The sequence below is a fragment of the Macaca thibetana genome, chromosome 19 (genome assembly GCF_024542745.1).
Source record: "Macaca thibetana thibetana isolate TM-01 chromosome 19, ASM2454274v1, whole genome shotgun sequence".
Classification (NCBI taxonomy): Eukaryota; Metazoa; Chordata; class Mammalia; order Primates; family Cercopithecidae; genus Macaca; species Macaca thibetana.
Genome location: NC_065596.1, coordinates 587,780 through 603,276, shown reverse-complemented (window position 1 = coordinate 603,276; position 15,497 = coordinate 587,780). Strand labels below are relative to the sequence as shown.

The 15,497-nt window shown below is 40.1% G+C and overlaps 1 protein-coding gene and 2 pseudogenes across 1 annotated transcript in view; 1 reads left to right on the top strand and 2 right to left on the bottom strand.

Annotated features, from left to right (window-relative positions):
* LOC126942223 (zinc finger protein 724) overlaps nt 1-15,497 on the top strand; it is a 715,842-nt gene that overhangs the window by 619,758 nt on the left and 80,587 nt on the right. The gene's annotated exons all lie outside the window — the stretch shown is intronic.
* On the bottom strand, nt 4,384-5,064 carry LOC126942331 (ATP synthase subunit a-like; annotated as a pseudogene).
* On the bottom strand, nt 5,348-7,636 carry LOC126943311 (cytochrome c oxidase subunit 2-like; annotated as a pseudogene).

Genomic DNA, 15,497 nt, shown 5'->3' with positions numbered 1-15,497 from the left:
TTTGATGCATGAGGTCCTTTGGACAGTAGAAAGCCTGTGGAGGTAGGGTATGCCTGCACGTGCTTATGTTGCCAATAAATAGGGAGGTTGGAAAGTTAGGGGTTGTTTTTTAATAACCCTCTATTTTCGAATGTCTTGTTTCGTTGATTAGGGTTATGAAATATTGGATCCAGGAGCAGGATGAATTAAGTATAGACTTTGAAGAAGGCATGGTGCAGATATGTACGAAACGCTAGGTATGGTTGGTTGATGCGATTAGCAAACTATTTGAGGCCCATGTTGGCTTGAGGTGGGAAAGGCTGACCGATTTTTTTAATATCGTTTTTGTGTGTTAGGGCGCCAAAATGCTATGATATTATGGTGGTAATGGCTCCTCAGGCACTATGTAAGGCTTTGGTTTATTGTATTATTTTCTATTAGAGGGTGGATCGGATGAGCAGGAATACTCCGGCGACAAACTATCGTGCTGAGTGGAGTAAGAGCTTTGAGGACTGGTGTTGGGCATTCTATGGTGGAAGGTAGTCAAGAGTGTGAAGACCATAATTGGGCCTGATTTTCCTGTTGCTGCCAGAAGATTACTCTGATTAGTGGAGAAGTTTTGGGTTGGGGTTTTAGGATAAACATTGGTTGAAAGTCTTCATGAGATTGTAAATGTTGGTATTATGAACCATGTTATTGCTTTGGATAAAGCCGATTATCGCCAATACGGTTGTATAAGATTGCCTGAGTGGCTTGGCTGTGTTGGCTTCTATTCGAGCGTACCATCTGCTAAGTTAATAAGGAAGGATATAATTCCTTATGCCTTTCTCAAGCCAATGATAAAGTTGAAAGAGGTTGGTTGGCGAGTGATTAAAATTAGTATGGTGATGAGAGAAATGTTGAGATGAGTACTTAAGACGAATTGATTAATGTTTGGGTCCGAACTTATATTATTCATAGTGATGAATTTATTATATAGATCAAGTAATGAATAGTGCAATTGGGATAAATTATTATGGAGAAGTAATCAAATTTGAAGCTTAGTGTTAATTCTAATGTTTGGGATAGTTATTCAATGTCAGTTTGAGATAATTGCTTCTTGGTCCAGGAGAATATACAAGATTATGGGGAGATGGCTAATGGTGAAAAGAATATATCATAGTTGTTTTTTCCGTAGTATGGGTATAGGTGCTTTTTGTTGGGATTAATAAAGGTAATAGCAATTGGTAGAATTAGAGTGGTTAGGATTGTTATGGGTAAATGGAGGTGTACATGGTTGTTACTTTTATTTGGAGTTGCACCGATGTTTTTGGTTCCTAAGGCAATGGATAAACTGTAATCCTTCAAAAGTTTGGGAAAGCCGTATTTATTAAAAACGGAGACATGGGTTAGCAGCCCTTGCTAGCTTTTCTCGGTAAATAAAGAAGTGGCAGGCCTCTATGGTTAGATCCACAATCTAATGTTTTGGCTAAACTATATTTTACAGGAGGTGAAAACTAGAATAACATTAGGGTTAAGGGACAGGAGTATAAATAGGGGAAAGGTGTATGAATATTAGTATGTTTTCTCGTGTAAAGGAAGGTTTTATATTAGTAGTGTGATATGTAAGTATTCCACGTTGTGTTGTGGTAAATTATATAGAGGAGTAGAGGGCTGTATTAGCATATTAAGTCCTGTAAGCGTAATGGTGATGTATGATCAGGAGAATGAGGTTATTATTACAAGGAGTTCTCCTACTAAGGTTAATAGTAGGGGGTAGGGCGATGTTGGTAGGTTTGCTGCAAATCATCAAAAGGTTATTAATGGAAAATAGTATTTGGAGTCCTCGGGAAAGTAGTATAATGCGGCTGTGGGTTCAGTTCATAGTTTGAGTTTGCTAGGCAAAATATATGGATGAGGTGAGTCCGTGGGTGATTATAAGAAACAGTTGCACACAAATGAAGCTTATGGGGGTTGTGAATGAGGGAGGCTATGATTACTAGGGCTATGGGGCTTATGGAGGTATGCGATGAGTGATTTTAGGTCTGTCCCTGTCGAAGACAGGTAGAGCTTGTTATGATTATGCCCCATAGGGATAGTATAAGGAAGGGGTAGGTTATATGTTCTGTTGTAGGGTTAAGGATTAGAGGTGAGTCGTATCATGCCGTAGCCACCTAGTTTTAGGAGTCACTGCGGCAAGGACTATTGATCCAGCAATGGGGGGGGCTTCAACATGGGCTTTGGGGAGTCATAAGTGTAAGCGTACAGGGGTATTTTTACTATGAAGGCTATTATGCATGCTAGTCAGGTAAGATTGTGGGATCAAGTGGTTGTTAGTTTTTGAGCCATGAGCGTGAGTAGCATGATGTTTAGTGAACCCAAACTATTATACGTATAGATTAACATAATGAGTAGGGGGAGAGAGCCAGTTAGTGTATAGAATAGGAATATGTGCCTGCGTTAAGGCGTTCTGCTTGGCTGCCTCATCGGATGATGATGATTAGGGTAGGAATGAGACTGGTTTCGAATGGAATATAAAATATGAATAGTTCTGTGGCTATGAATGTTAGAATAGAGAGATTTGTAGGAAAATTAACATGGAGAGAGAGAATTTTTTCGTGAGGGGGATTCATTATGTAAGTGATATTGGCTTGCTGTAATCATAAGGGGCAGGAGTCAGGCAGTTAATATTAGGAGAGGTGTCGTTAGAGGGTCGGAAGATAAATGGATTGAGTAGTTGAGGAGATTGTTGCTGGTTTGGTTGAAAAATAATAAGGGGATAATACTGATGGTTAGGGCTATGTACGGTAAGGTTAATTCAGATTATGCTATTTTTGGAAAAATCACGTTGTTGGTAAGTAGTATAATTGTGGGGATAACTATTTTTAACAATGAAGTAAATTTAGGTTGTGGATATAGTCTAGACCATATGTGTTAGAGATTGAGATTAGTAGGGCAAGACCGACTGCTGCTTCGCAAGCAGCAAATACTAGTAGGGCGATGGGTATAATGTTAGCTAGTAAGGAGTGCATGTTTAAAGCTATAAGAGTACTTATAATAAACAGTGATGATAATATTCCTTCTAGGCATAATAGGGAGGATATTAGATGTGAGCGATAGGTTAACATACCTAGGAGTGAGATTTATAAATGCTAGTGTAACACTTATATAGATGAAAGGCATTTGGTTAGTATGGTTATCATAATCTAACGAGTCGAAATCATTTGTTTTGTTTAAACTACTTACCAATTCAGTTCAATCCAGTCCTTTTTGAGTTCATTCGTAGGCTAGGCTTAGGGTTAGGACAATAATTAGTGTAATTGATGATTTAGGCATGGTTGGAAGATCTGTTGTTTGGAGAGCGCATGGTAGGGGTAGTAGTAGGGCAATTTCTAGGTCAAATAGTAGGAAGGTAATGGCACTAAGAAAATTTTATGGAGAAGGGAATGCGGGCAGGGTTTAGGTGGGTCAAAGCCACATTCGTAAGGATCGGTTTTTACTGCATAAGAGTTCAGCTGGGGTAGTCAGAATATGATAATTATTAGTAGGAGGGTCAGAAGGGTATTAATTGTCAGTGCTAATGCTAGGTTAATTACTCTTTTTCGAATAGTATCGAAACTAGTTGATTGGAAGTCAACTGTACTAATTATACTAAAAGAGTAGGATCCTCATCAGTAGATAGAGATATAAAGGAATAATCAGACCACATCTACAAAGTGTCAATATCAAGCAGCGGCTTCGAATCCAAAATGGTGGTTTGATGTGAAGTGGTATAATAGTTGACAGATAAGGCAGGTAATAAGGAATGTAGATCCGATGATGACGTGAAGTCCATGGAAGCCTGTGGTGATAAAGAATGCTGAGCCATAGATACCATCGGAAATAGTGAAGGGCGCTTCAAAGTACTCTGAAATTTGTAGTAGGGTGAAGTAGATGCCTAGTAGGATTGTAATGAGTAAAGCTTGGATTGTTTGTTTTCGATTACTTTCTATTAGGCTGTGGTGGGCCCAGGTGATTGTAACTCCTGATGCAAGTAGTACAGAGGTGTTTAAAAGGGGCATTTCTAGGGGATTTAGGGGAGTAATTCCTGTTGGTGTGGGGTGGGAGCAAGGCTCGAGTGGTAGAATGCTCAGAAGAAACCGGTGAAGAAGAGCATTTCTGAGATGATAAAAAGGACTATTCCATAACGAAGGCTTTTTTGGACAGGTATTGTATGGTGGCCTTGGTAGGTGCTTTCTCGAATAATGTCACGCCATCATTGGTATATGGTTAACACGTTGGTTAGTAGGCCTAGCATTAGTAGAGTGGTGGAGTAAAAGTGAAATCATATAATTAAGCCTGATGTTGTTAACAGGGCTGAGAGAGCCCCTGTTAGTGGTCAGGGGCTAGGTTTAACTATGTGATAGGCATGAGATTGGTGGGTCATTAAGTGTTATCACATAGATAAAGGATGATTAATAGTGTGAAGACATAGGCTTGGATTAGGGCCACTGCGATTTCTAGAATGGTCAATAGTACTAGAAGTGCATAGATTAGTGAGGTGATAGGGAGGTTGATGGTTGATAATGTTAGTGCAGCACTTCCTATTAGGTGCATTAGTAGATGGCCAGCTGTGATACTGGCGGTTAAGCGTACGGCTAGGGCAACTGGTTGCATAAATAGACTGATTGTTTCAATAATTACTAGTATAGGAATAAGGGGAGTGGGTGTGCCTTGTGGTAGGAAGTGGGCCAGAGAGCTTTTAGTTTTGAAGTGAAGGCCTATGATTACTGTCCCTGCTCATAGGGGAATTGCTATGGCTAGGTTTATAGATAGTTGGGTGGTGAGTGTAAATGAGTAGGGTAGAAGTCCGAGAAGATTGGTTATTGAGATAAAAATAATTAAAGATGTTAGTATTAGGGACCAGGTTTGTCCTTTGGTATTATGGGATATTATTATTTGTTTTAGGGTTAGTTGGATTAGGTTTTGTTGGATGGTAATTAGTCGATTATTAATAAGGTGTTTGGAGGTTGGAAATAGTAGCGCGGGGAGTAAAATGATGAGTACTGCAGCAGGTTGGCCTAGGATTGTTGGAGAGGTAAATGGGGCAAATAGATTTTCGTTCATTTCAATTGTCAGGGGTTATTGTAGGTTTATGTATTGGGATTCTTTTGTGGGGAGGTGGGTAGTAGTTTGTGTTTAGTAGTTTTAATTGTATAATAAGAAATAGTGTGGGGAGTATAGTTATGATGATAGTAAACCATACGGATGTATCTAGTTGAGGCATTTCACTGCAGAGAGGGTATTTCTCTCGATCTTTAACTTAAAAGGTTAATGCTAGGATAGCTGTACAGTGTATTATAAGAATATTTTGCAGAGAGTTATGGAGTGAGATGTGGGGGGGGGGGGTCTATAGGGTAAATACAGGCCCTATCTCAAAAATTTTTAGTGGAATCAATTCTGTGACAATGGGTATGAAGCTGTGGTTAGCACCGCAGATTTCTGAGCATTGTCCGTAGTATACACCTGGTCGTGTAGCGGTGAATGTGGTTTGATTCAGGCGTCCAGGAACTGCATCTGTTTTTAGGCCTAGAGTAGGAATTGTTCATGAGTGTAGGACGTCTTGAGATGTAATTATTATTCGGACAGGGGCTTCAATTGGGAGAACTACTCGGTTGTCAACTTCTAGAAGTCGAAGGTCTCTTGGGTTTAAGAACAATGGGGGGAGTATATAAGAGTTAAAGATTAATCCTCCGTAATCTGTATTCGTAGGTTCAGTATCATTGGTGTCCAATTGATTTAATAGTAAAAGAGGGGTTGTTGGTCTCGTCTGTTAGATATAGGATGTGCAGGGATGGAAGAGCAATTAAGATTAAAATGATTGCGGGTAAGATGGTTCAAATGGTTTCTATTTCTTGGGCGTCCGTGATATTGGTGTTGGTTAGTTTTGTTGTGAGAGCTGAAGACAGGGCATATAGGACGAGAAAGCTAATTAAGGATACAATTATAAAAGTGTGGTCATGAAAAGCAATTAATTCTTCTTCTATGATAGGGGATATAGCATCTTGTAGGCCTAGTTGAACTTGAGTGAGCCATACAAGATATATAGGGTTTAACCTATGATTTAGCTTTGACAAAGCTATGAAATAGTTTTTCTAATATCTTATTGAAAAAGTTGTGGAGGTCACAGGGCTGGCTTGAAACCAGTTTAGGAGGTTCAATTCTTTCCTTTTTCGTTTAGTTTAATGTAGGTTGGTTCTTCAAATGTATGGTAGGGTGGAGGGCAACCATGCAGTCACTCTAGGTTGGTAGAGGGCTGTTCAATTAATGAGACTTTACGTTTTGAGGCGAAGGCTTCTCAGGTTATGTAGATTATTAGTATTACTGCTACTAGGGAAATGAAGGAGCCTATGGATGAGATATTTCATCTGGTATAGGCATCGGGGTAGTCAGAGTAGCGTCGGGGTATTCCGGATACGGCGAGGAAATGTTGTGGGAAGAAGGTTAAATTTACACCTACAAATATGATGGTGAAGTGGGCTTTGGCATAAGTTTGGTCTAGAGTATAGCCTGAAAATAAGGGGAATCAATGAATGAAGCCTCCTATGATAGCAAATACAGCTCCTATCGATAGTACATAGTGAAAGTGTGCAACAACATAGTACGTATCGTGTAGTACAATGTCTAATGATGAGTTTGCTAACACGATACCGTTAAGCCCCCTATGGTAAAGAGAAAAATAAAGCCTAGAGCTCAAAGTATTGCGGGAGATCATTTGATATTGCCTCCGTGAAGCGTGGCAAGTCAGCTGAAGACTTTAATGCCAGTGGGAATTGCAATAATTATAGTGGCGGAAGTGAAGTAGGCTCGTGTGTCTATCTATTCCTACTGCAAATATATGATGGGCTCATACAATAAAGCCTAAAAACCCGATTGACATTATAGCTCAAACTATACCTATGTAGCCAAATGGCTCTTTTTTTCTGGAGTAATATGTCACAATATGAGAGATTATCCCAAATCCAGGTAGAATGAGGATATAGACTTCGGGGTGGCCGAAAAATCAGAATAGATGTTGATACAAGATAGGATCACCCCCCCGGCAGGATCAAAGAAAGTGGTATTTAGATTACGGTCTGTTAGTAATATAGTAATGCCGGCAGCTAGTACTGGTAGAGAGAGGAGTAAAAGGATGGCTGTGATTAACACTGACCAGATGAATAAGGGGGTTTGATATTGAGATATTGCAGGGGGTTTTATGTTGATAATAGTGGTAATGAAGTTTATAGCCCCTAGGATGGAGGAGATGCCTGCTAGGTGAAGTGAGAAGATAGTTAGATCTACGGAAGCTCCTGGGTGGTAGAAATTTCCTGCTAAAGGAGGATAAACTCTTCAACCTGTCCCAGCACTGGCTTCTACTGCCGCAGATGCCAGTAACAGTAGAAAGGAAGGGGGGAGAAGTCAAAAACTCATATTGTTTAGGCGGGGGAAAGCCATGTCGGGGGCACCAATTATTAGTGGTACTAATCAGTTTCCGAAACCTCCGATTATGATGGGTATAACTATAAAGAACATTATGACAAACGCATGGGCTGTAACGATAACATTGTAGATATGGTCGATGCCTAATAGGCTGCCTGGTTGACCCAGCTTCAGCTCGAACAAGAAGGCTTCGAGCTGTGCCTATGATCCCGCCCATGTGCCGAACAGTAGGTAAAGGGTTCCAATATCTTTGTGGTTTGTTGAGAACAGCCAACGGTAGGCGAACATAGGTGGGGGAGGGGGGTTAGAATGGCTGAGTAAGCATTAGGCTGTAAACCTAAAGACAGAGATTAAAGTTCTCTTTTTACCAGCTCCGAGGTGATTTTCATGTTGAATTGCAAATTCAAGGGAGCAGTTAATTTCTGCTGGGGCTTCTCCCGCCTTTTTTCCCTGCGGCGGGAGAAGTAGATTAAAGCCAGTGGTTAGAGTATTTAGCTGTTAACTAAAATTTTATGGATTTGAGTCCCATTAATCTAGTAAGGGCTTAGCTTAATTAAAGTAATTGATTTGCATTCATTTGATGTGGAATAGAATCTGCAGTCCTTATATATTTCAGAAATTAAGCGTGGTTTAATTTACTGAGGGCTTTGAAGGTCCTTGGTCTTACTTCACCTAAATTTCTAGAGGATGACTAGGGTTAGTGGAGAAATTGGTAAGAGGAGGGTGGTGAGGATAATGAGTGGGGGGATGAGGAGTATGGGTTTTGTATTTTTGAATTGTCATTTTATTTTTGTATTGTTGGATGTAGGGAGTATTGTTATGGAGGTGGTATAAATTAGGCATATATAAAAGTATAAGTTGAGTAGGGTTATGGTAATTATAATGGAGGGGATGATGAAGTTATTGCTTTTTGTACGTTCTTGAATGGTAATTCATTTGGGTAGGAAACAGATTAGTGGGGGTAAGCCTCCCATGGATAGGAGGGTGGTTGATATTAATGGTATTAGTCAGGTTAGTTTGTTTCAAGTGCAGGATAGTATAAGAGTTGTGGTATTTGAGTTTAGGTTGAGAGTTAGGAATGCGGTAGTTGTCATAATAGTGTATATGGTTAGGTAATAGATTGTGATATTTGGGTTGTAGGTTAGTGTTATTATTCAGCCTGTGTGAGTAATTGAAGAATATGCCATGATTTTGCGTAGTTGTGTTTGGTTAAGGCCTCCTCAGCTGCCTATTATAACAGATAGAGTAGAGAGGGTCAGGAGAATATCTGTATTGGTTGAAGAATGTATTTGGTATATAATTGAGATGGGAGCTAGTTTTTGTCATGTGAGGAGGAGCAGACCAGAAATTAAAGATGTCCCTTGGGTGACTTCTGGGATTCAAAAGTGGAAGGGGGCTATTCCTAATTTTATGGCTAGGGCTGTTGTTATGGCTAGAGATGAAAGTTGGTTGATGTTGTCTGTTGTGGTTCAGCATCTGGAGAGTAGGTTGTTGGAGATCATTGCTATTATGAGGATTATAGATGCGGTGGATTGTATCAGGAAATATTTAATAGCGGCTTCTGTAGAACGGGGGTTTGTTTTTTTGATTAGAATTGGGATGAAAGCTAGTATATTTATTTCTAGGCCTGCTCAGGCGAGGAATCAGTGTGAGCTTAGCGTTGTAATGAGAGTGCCTGTGATTATGGTGAGGTAGACAATAAGTTGGGCTAGTGGGTTAATTAGTACGGGAAGGGTATAACCAACATTTTCGGGGTATGGGCCCAATAGCTTATTTAGCTGACCTTACTTAGGATGGAGTGTGGTAGGTAGCATGGAGAAATTTGGGTTCTCAGGGGTAGGTTCGATACCTATAATCCTAGAAATAAGAGGATTAGGGCCTCTATCATTTACTCTATCAAAGTAACTCTTTTGTCAGACATATTTCTAGGTTTGCGGAGGAATACTGGAGATTGCAACAGGTGTTGAGATATGTCATATGAGAAGAGCTAGTGTAAGTGGGAGGAAATTTTTTTCATAGTAAGTGTATAAGTTGATCATGGCGGAATCGAGGATATGCTGTTCGGATTCATAAAAATAATGAGGTTAGAAGAAGTGTTTTGGTGGTAAAGCACGTTGCAAATAGTTCTGGGGAATTAATAGAGTATAATGTGCCTAGGAAGATTGTGGTTATTAGGGCATTTATTATAATGATATTTATGTACTCAGCCATGAAGAACAGGGTGAATGGGCCTGCGGCATATTCAATGTTAAAGCCTGAGACTAGTTCCGATTTGCCTTCTATGAGGTCGAAAGGAGCTCGGTTTGTTTCAGCTAATGTGGAGGTGAATCATTTTATGGCTAGGGGTCATGATGGTAGGAGGAGTCAGAGGTGTTCTTGTGTTGTGATAAGTATGAGAAGATTAAATGAGCCGCTTATTAGTAAGACTGATAAGAGAATAATAGCAAGAGTGACTTCATATGAGATTGTTTGGGCGACAACTCATAGTGCTCCGATTAGTGCATAGTTTGAGTTTGATGCCCATCCTGATCATAAAATGGAGTAGACAGTTAGACTAGATGTGGCTAGAATAAATAAAAGTCCTAGATTGAAGTTAATTAGTGGATGGGGTATGGGAAGGGGAGTTCATAGGAGAAGAGCAATGGAAAAGGCCAAGGCTGGTGCGGTAATGTAGAGAATGGTGGTAGATGTTGAAGGTTTTAAGGGTTCTTCCGTGAATAGTTTTATGGCGTCAGCGAAAGGTTGTAGCAACCCGTAGGGGCCAATGGTGTTTGGTCCTTTGCGTAGTTGTATGTGGCCCAGTAATTTTCGTTCAATGAGTGTGAGGAATGCTATGGCGGCCATTACGGATATAATAAGGAGTAGGAGATTTGTTGTTGACATGGTGTTAAGAAGAGGAGTTGAACCTCTGATTGTAAAGTTTTAAGTTTTATGCAATTGCCGGGCTCTGCCATCTTAACAAACCCTGTTTTGGGGTTGGGTTGGTGTTATTTTGTTAGATTGAGATTAGGTCATCTATGGAATGAGGGCACTTTATGAAGTGGGCCTTATTTCTCTTGTCCTTTCGTACAGGGAGAAATATAGAATAGATAGAAACCAACCTGGATTACTCCGGTCTGAATTCAGATCACGTAGGACTTTAATCGTTGAACAAACGAACCCTTGACAGCTGCTGCACCATTAGGATGTCCTGATCCAACATAGAGGTCGTAAACCCTATTGTCGATATGGACTCTGGAATAGGATTGCGCTGTTTTCCCTAGGGTAACTTGTTCCGTTGGTCAAGTCATTGGGTCAATTACAGGTGCTGGTTTGCTTTGGCTTGTGTAGTCTTAGCGTAGGCTGTTCGGAGGTTTCGTTATGCTCCGAGGTCACCCCAACCAAAATTTTTAATGCAGGTGTGGTGGGGTAAGGGTCTGTGGATTTGTATAGTTTTGATTGCATTAATAAATTAAAGCTCCATAGGGTCTTCTCGTCTTATTGTTTCATGTCCGCCTCTTCACGGACAGGTCAATTTCACTGGTTGAAAGTAAGAGACAGTTGAACCCTCGTGATGCCATTCATGCGAGTCCCCATTTAAGGAACAAGTGATTATGCTACCTTTGCACGGTCAGGGTACCACGGCCATTGAGTATGTGTCACCGGGCAGGCAGTGCCTCTAATACTGGTAATGCTAGAGGTGATGTTTTTGGTAAACAGGCGGGGTTAAGTTTGCTGAGTTCCTTTTACTTTTTTTAACCTTTCCTTAAAGCATGCCTGTGTCGGGTTAACAGTGTGAGTAATACTGACTTGTTTCTGTTTGTTAGTGTTAGGCTGTTAAGCATCGGTGAAGTTTTTCAGTCTGATTTAGGCTTATGCGGCGGAGAAAATGTTCATGTTACTTATATTAGCATTGTTGCTTCTATGAAATGATAGATTAATCCAATGTGGAATAAGGAGTTTAGTGGAATTTTTATATTAATGATTGTGAATACAGGCGCCCGCCACTTGGGCTGCTTTTTTGTATTTTTTAGTAGAGGGGTTTCACCGTGTTAAGGATGTTGTGTGTGTTTGGAATTTTTATATAATTGATGTTGAGCTTGAACGCTTTCTTAATTGATGGCTGCTTTTGGGCCAACTATGGAGGTCAGATTTTTTACTCTCTATACAAGGTTTTTTCCTGATGTCTGAAGAGCTGTCCCTCTTTAGACTAACAATTAAGTTTACAGGGGGATTGGGTAGTTCTACAGGTAAACTTAAGGTTGAACTAAAATTCTATCTTGGATAACCAGCTATCACCAGGCTTGGTAGGCTTGTCACCTCTACCCATAAATCTTTTGTTGTTCTAACTATTGAAGTTTAGGGCTAAGCATAGTGGGGTCTCTAATCCCAGTTTGAGTCTTAGCTATTGTGTGTTCAGAAATTTTAAAGCCACTTTCGTAGTTTATTTTACATCAGCTAAGGTTTTACAATTTAGATGGAGTTTAGCTTTATTTGACTAGATCTAAAACACCCTTTACGCCGGTTTTTATTAGCTTGGGTTAATCGTATGGCCGCGGTGGCTGGCACGAAATTGACCAACCCTAGATTGTAGCATAGCTTAGTTAAACTTTCATTTATTGCTAAAGGTTTGTCACTGCTGTCTCCCGTGGGGGTGTGGCTGAGCAAAGTGTCTTGAGCTGCATTGTGCGTGCTTGATACTTACTCCATATGATCGTAGTGATTTCTCGGGTGTCTTCACTGGGGCAGGGATGCTTGCATGTGTAATCTTGCTAAGAGCTAATAGAAAGGCCAGGACCAAACCTATTTGCTCATGGGGTGTGCAAGTCCGTCTAGACATTTTCAGTGTCTTGCTTTAGGTGAATTAAGCTACATAAGCACGGAGAGAAGTATAGTTGTGAGGTGCTGTCTTTCGGGTTGTGACAATGAGGGCCCATATTTAGTAGTGAACAAGTGCATGAGAGCAAGGAAGTAGGAAAGAGAAGGAGTGGGATGAAGTTAAGAGGGGTAAAGTGAAGTAATGTTGTGTTAGTTGAGGAAATGGCAGTTGAAGTTGTGCACACCTAAAAGATGAAAACGCGATCTCTGGCTAGGTGTGTGAAAGCTTTTGTTTTTGGGGTTTGGCAAGAGTGAATTTTTGGAGAAGAAGTCAGAGATGGGGGTGGGGAGGGTTGTTGATAGTTTCCTGCGTTATTTGCAGTGTGATTGAAAATGGATTACATGGTAATTATTGGTATGTCCTACAAGCATGAATTAAATAACACCTTGTAAAACTTATGTGGGGCTAGGATATTGAACGTAGGTGCGATTAATAATGGCATGGACTAGGAATCAAAGACAGGTTCTGCGGGACGTGTTGTGGCGGGACCAGCTTTCTGCGATGGGGTCGCGTGCAGACCAGAGATAAAAGATACCAAATGCATGGAGAGCTCCCGTGACTGGTTAATAGGGTGATAGACCCGTGATCCATCGAGATGTCTTATTTAAGGGGAACGTGTGGGCGATCTTAGTTATATGGCCCTGAGGTAAACAACCAGATGCCGGATACAGTTCATTATAGCTACCCCCACGATTTATGGGCCCGGAGCGAGGAGAGTAGCACTCTTGTGCGGGATATTGATTTCATGGAGGATGGTGAACAAGGGACACCTAAGTGAGGGGGGTATCCGTGGTGAGGAGGATTAATTTAACTTGGATGTTAAATTAAATCTCACCACTCCCATTCAGCATAGTATTAGAAGTTCTCATGAGGGCAATCAGGCAAGAAAAAGAAATAATGGGTATTCAAATAGGAAAAGAGGAAGCCAAATTCTCTCTGTTTGCAAATGACATGATTGTATATTTAGAAAACCCCATTGTCTCAGCCCAAAATCTCTTTAAGCTGATAAGCAACTTCAGCAAACTCTCAGGATATAAAATCAATGTGCAAAAATCACAAGCATTCCTATACACCAATAATAGAGAGAGAGCCTGAGTCAAATAGAGAGTCAAATCATGTCTGAGCTCCCATTCACAATTGCTACAAAGAGAATAAAATACCTAGAAATACAACCACCAAGGGATGTGAAGGACCTCTTCAGGGACAACTACAAACCACTGCTCAAGAAAGTAAGAGAGGACACAAACAAATGGAAGACCATTCCATGCTCATGGATAGGAAGAACTGATATCGTGAAAATGGCCATACTGCCCAAAGTGATTTCTAGATTCAATGCTATCCCCATCAAGCTACCACTAACTTTCTTCACAGATTTTGAAAAAACTGAATTTAATATGGAACCAGAAAAAAAGCTCATATAGCCAAGACAATCCTAAGCAAAAAGAACAAAGCTGGAGGCATCATGCTACCTGACTTCAAACTATATTACAAGGCTACAGTAACCAAAACAGTATGGTACTGGTATCAAAACAGATATACAGATCAATGGAACAGAACAGAGGCCTCAGAAATAACATCACACATCTACAACCATCTGATCTTTGACAAACCTGAAAAAAACAAGCAATGGGGAAAGAATTCCCTATTTAATAAATCGTGTTGAAAAAACTGGCTAGCCATATTCAGAAACCTGAAACTGGACCCCTTCCTTATACCTTATAGAAAAATTAACTCAAGATGGATTACAGACTTAAATGTAACACCTCAAACCATAAAAACCCTAAAAGAAAACCTGGACAACGCCATTCAGGACACAGGCATGGGCAAAGACTTCATAACTAAAACACCAAAAGCAATGGCAACAAAAGCCAAATTGACAAATGGGACCTAATTAAACTAAAGAGCTTCTGCACAGCAAAAGAAACTATCAGAGTGAACAGGCAACCTACAGAATGGGAGAAAAATTTTCCAATATATCCATCTGACAAAGGGCTAATATCCAGGATCTATAAAGAACTTAAACAAATTTACAAGAAAAAAAAAAAAAAACATCAAAAAGTGGGCAAAGGATATGAACAGATACTTCTCAAAAAAAGATATTTATGTGGCCAACAAACATATGAAAAAAAGCTCATCATCACGGGTCATTAGAGAAATGCAAATGAAAACCACAATGAGATACCATTTCATCCCAGTTAGAATGGTGATCATTAAAAAGTCAGGAAATAACAGATGCTCGAGAAGATGTGGAGAAGTACGAATGCTTTTACACTGTTGGTTGGAGTGTAAATTAGTTCAGCGATTGTGGAAGACAATGTGGCAATTCCTCAAGGATCCAGAACTAGAAATACCATTTGACTCAGCAATTCTATTACTGGGTACCCAAAAAATTATAAATCATTCTACTATAAAGACACATGCACACATACGTTTATTGCAGCACTATTCACAATAGCAAAGATTTGGAACCCACCCAAATGCCCATTAGTAATAGACTGGATAAAGAAAATGTGGCACATACACACCACGTAACAGTATGCAGCCATAAAAAAGGATGAGTTCATGTCCTTTGCAGAGACATGGATAAAGCTGGAAACCATCATTCTCAGCAAACTAACACAAGAACAGAAAACCAAACACAGCATGTTCTCACTCATAAGTGGGAGTTGAACAACGACAACACAGGGACACAGGAAGGGGAACATCACACACCGGGGCCTGTGGTGGGGTGGGAGGCTAGTGGATGAATAACATTAGGAAAAATACCTAATGTAGATAACAGGTTGATAGGTACAGCAAACCACCAGAGCACGTGCATACCTATGTAACAAACCTGTACGCTCTGCACATGTACCCCAGAATTTAAAGTATAATTAAAAAAAAAATCAAAACAGAATATTAATAAGGAAACAGACTACTTAAAGGTGGTATAAAACAAATATTTCTGACAGAGGTATAGAGAGCACTCCTCAACATCAGGTTACACACCCTTCTCAATAGCTCATACAACATATTTCTTGATAGACCACCTCTTAGGCCAAAAAAGAAGTCTTACCAAATTTTTTAAAACTGAAATTTTATGAATTATTTTCTATGACTAAACTCAAATGCAAGTATACAACAATAATAGACAGAAACTGGAAAAAAAAAACAAATGTGAGGCATGGTGGCTCACGTCTGTTATCCCAGCACTTTGGGAGGCCGAGGCAGGTGGATCACG